Below are 4,219 nucleotides of genomic sequence, written 5' to 3' on the forward strand. Positions count from 1 at the left end.
TGGTTAAAAATGGCCCATAACTCTCCCAGTTTTAATTTATTTTCCCAGATTGTTTCATTTTGTCGAATGTTGACGAGCAGGGACGAGATAATGGCGCAGACCTCATCCGTCTCCAAGTCCGGAGCCAGGAGAAGGGCTCCCTGCAATCCATAACCATCAGGAAGGTGAGTGCACCTTCTCAGAAAGAGACAGTGGGTATCACCCGAACCCCTGGATCAGATCCCAGCCTGTGAACCACTCCCAGTGATCTGTTATTCTGTATATACCCCCCCCCCCCCGAACCCCTGGATCAGATCCCAACCTGTGACTCACTTCCGGGGATCTGTTATTCGATATGTAACCCCTCCCCGAGCCCCTGGATCAGATCCCAGCCTGTGACCCACTCCCGAGGATCTGTTATTCTATATATAAACCCCCCAAACACGTGCATCAGATCCCAGCCTGTGACCCACTCCTGGTAATCTGTTATTCTATATTATAAACCCTCCAAACCCCTGGATTAGATCCCAGCCTTTGATCCACTCCCAATGATTTGTTATTCTATATATAAACCCCCGAACCCCTGGATCAGACCCCAGGCTGTAACCCACTCCCAGGGATCTGTTATTCTATATATAAACCCCCCCCCCCTGAACCTCTGGATCAGATCCCAGCGTGCAACCCTCTCCCGGGGATCTGTTATTTTATATACAGGTACTCAATCCTTTATCCGAACATCTAAATTTTAGAAAGCTCCAAAATCCGGCAAGTCCAAAGAGACGCCAGCGCAAGTTGGGCGGATGTGAGACCAGCAGCGCGAGTCGGGCGGGTGGGGGGGGGGGAGACCGGCATTGCGAGTCGGGCGGGCAGAAGACCGACAGCGCGAGTCAGATGGACGAGGGGGGAGACCAGCCGCACAACTCGGGTGGACGAGCGGGGAGACCGGCAGCGTGAGTCGGGTGGGCGGGGGGGGGGGGTTGTTAGATGGCAGCGTGACTGGAATGGGATGTGTGTGGATAAAGAAGCACAATTCGGGTGGGTTTAAATCTATCTTTCTGAAATCCGAAAAATCCGAATTTCAGGACTCACTGTCCCCCAAGGGTTCCCGATAAAGGATTGTGTTCCTGTATTACCCATCCCTGAGCCCCTGGATTAGTCCCAGCGTGAAACTCACTCCAAGATATCTGTTATTCTATATATTTCCCCACCCGTACCCCTGGATCAGATCCCAGCCTGTAACCCAATCCCGGGATCTGTGATTCTAAATATAAAACCCCGTACACCTGGATCATACCTCAGCCTGTGACCCACTCCCAGGGAATTGTGATTCTATATATAAACTCCACAACCCCTGGATCAGATCCCAGCCTGTGACCCACTCCCGGGGATCTGTTGTTCTATATATAACCTCACCGAAGCCCAGGATCAGATCCCAGCCTGTGGCCCACTCCCGGGGATCTGTTATTCTATATATAAAACCCCACTGGTCCCCTCAGAATCTGACATTTATTCCACTTCCACCCCCAGTCACCCCATTCATATGGCTTCCTGTGGTACAATATTCATATCATACTTCGTACAAATGCAAATTTAATTTAGTTTTTCTCCCGTTTTTTCCTTCCTCTCTCCTGCTCTCTTCATTAACTCTTCCCCCCTTCTCTCCCAATCTCTTTATCCATTTTTTCCCCTTCCCCTCTCTTTCCCATCTCCCCTTTTCTCTTCCCCTCTCTCTCCCCTTCTTTCCATTTCCCCTCATTCCCCCTCTCTTCCCCCCCTTCTCTTGCCTTTCCCCTCCCCATTCTCTCTCCTTGCTTTCCCCCTTCCCCTCTCTTTCCCCTCTCTTCCCATCTCCTCCCCTCTTTCTCTCCTCTCTCTTCCCCCCTCCCTCTTTCCTACCTCTCTCTCCCCCCCCACCCATGTTTTTGTTTGCTGTCCCCCCCTCCTGCAGACGGACCCGCTGAAGACCCTGATGTCTGTGTATGAGGAGAGGACGGGTCTTGGACGGGACAGAGTCCGGTTCCTGTTTGACGGTGTTGTTATCTCTGAAAGCAGTGCACCCGCTGACCTGGAGATGGAGAGAGACGATGTGATCGATGCCTGCTTCCCAATCCCCTCCGGGGTCTGATCCCATTATACCCCCCCCCCCCCACCCACATTCCTCTCCCTGACTCCTTGGGGTTCTTTATGGGTCCATTCGCCATGCCCAGCATTTCTTTTGGATCTAATGTTCCTCTGGATCCAGTGGCTCTGACCCGAATTCATTTGGACCTATTGGTGCTGACCCGAGATCCTCTGGATCTAGTGTCACAGACATGAAATCTGGATCCAGTGGCGCCAACCCGAATTCATCTGGACCAAGTGTCACCAGCCCGAGACCCTCTGGATCTAGAGTCTCATATGTTAGTTCCTCTGGATCCAGTGCCCCCATCCTCTGGATCTAGTGCCACAGATGTGAGTTCATTTGGACCCAGTGGTGCCATCTGAGATCCTCTGGACCCAGTGGTGCCATCGGAGATCCTCTGGACCCAGCGGAGCCACCCCAGTTTCCTCTGGGTCCAGTGGGACCCCCCCTCCCCAGTTTCCTCTGGATTGTGTGCCACAAATGCGAGCTCCTCTGGACTCAGTGCTGTCGACCACCCGAGATTCTCTGTATCCAGTGGCACTGACCCAAATTCATCTGCACTGTGTCACTGACTTGGGATCCTCTGGATCTAGTGCCACAAATGTGAATTCACCTGGACCCAGTGGCGCAAACCAGGAATCCTCTGGATTGAGTGTCTCAGGCATGAGGTCCTCTGGATCCATTGGTGTCACTCCGAGATCCTCTGGGTCTGAGATCCTCTGGATCCAGTGGCAATGACCCAAGATCTTCTGGATCTAGTGCCACAGATGTTTGTTCCTCTGGACTTGGTGTGCTGGCTGCAGTTTAACCCGTCCTCCCTATGGTTCTGCGACACTGTCTCCCGGCTTCCTCTGGATCCAGAACCACCACCCACCCCTTATTTCACTGAATCCAGTGAAACAGACTCTTGGCGGTCTCTGGTTCCCACGAGGCCAATCTGACCCACATACACCCAATGGAGGGGGACGAATGTTTGGAGTACATTTCACATCCAGATACTGGCGCTTGAAATATCGTGGATAAAGTATCTCCCTCTCAACTCAAACGTGATGTCGCAGACTCTGTTTCTCCGAGCTCCTCGCAGTCCCCACTCTACCCCCCTCCATCTCTCTCTTCCCCCTCTCTTTTTCCCTCTCACTTCCCCCTCTCTGCTGCTCTCCCCCTCTCACATCCCTCTCCCTCTCCCCCCTCTTTCCCTCTCACTTTCCCCTCTCTTTGCCCCTCTCCCATTTCTCTTCCCCCACACTGCCACTCTCCTCCCTCATTTCCCCCTCTCTCCCCATCTCCTGCCTCTCCCCACACCCCTCCCCCTCTATCCTCCCCCTTCCTCTCTCTCCCACTCCCTCTCCTCCCCCACTGTACACCTCTTCACTCTCCCTCCCCCCTCTATCCTCTCATTCCCAACTTCCCTTTTCTCTCCTCTTCCCCTCCTTCTCTTACCCTTCTCAACCTCTCCCCCTCACTCTACACCCCTCTCCCTACCCACCCTCTCTCATCACAGCGGGATATAGACAGGATGGGGAGTTGAGAGAGGTGTGGACATTGTGGGAGGTTATAATGGGATACAGACAGGATGGAGAGGTGTGGGAGGTTAGAGCGGGATACAAACAGGATGGAGGGTAGGGAGAGGTGGTGTGGAAAATGGGAGTTTAATGGGATACAGACAGGATGAGGAGTTGGGAGAGGTTGTGGACAGTGGGAGGTTATAATGGGATACGGACAGGATGGGGAGTTGTGCGGAGAATTGTCGATGACATTCAGTCTGGATCAGTGAGAAGTGATGTATTTTGGAAAGACAAACCCTAAGGCTGAATGCAGGGTTAACGTCAGGATTCTTGTCACTGGGGTGGGATGTTGAGGTTTATTGTCTCTTGAATTTACATTTTTAACACGACAAAAAGTCGTCTCTCCAGACCATGGTGCACACACAACACACATGAATAATATTTAGGACGATTTCATGTTGCAACTCTATAAATCTCTGGTGAGCCCACACTTGGAGAATTGTGTTCAGTTCTGGTCTCCTCATTACAGGAAGGATGTGGAAGCTACGGAAAGGGGACAGAGGAGATTCACCAGGACGTTGCCTGGATCGGGAAACAAGTTTTATGAGGCAAG

At 52.3% G+C, this 4,219-nt stretch overlaps 1 long non-coding RNA gene across 1 annotated transcript; it reads left to right on the plus strand.

The window, feature by feature from the left end:
- Positions 1 to 31: 31 nt before the first annotated feature.
- Positions 32 to 3,146, plus strand: LOC138750741 (uncharacterized). Its single transcript, XR_011349491.1, has 2 exons — positions 32 to 164; positions 1,928 to 3,146. It is a non-coding gene; the product is annotated as an uncharacterized lncRNA (long non-coding RNA).
- Positions 3,147 to 4,219: the final 1,073 nt, after the last annotated feature.

The sequence above is a fragment of the Narcine bancroftii genome, unplaced genomic scaffold, assembly GCF_036971445.1.
Source record: "Narcine bancroftii isolate sNarBan1 unplaced genomic scaffold, sNarBan1.hap1 Scaffold_248, whole genome shotgun sequence".
NCBI classification, from domain to species: Eukaryota; Metazoa; Chordata; class Chondrichthyes; order Torpediniformes; family Narcinidae; genus Narcine; species Narcine bancroftii.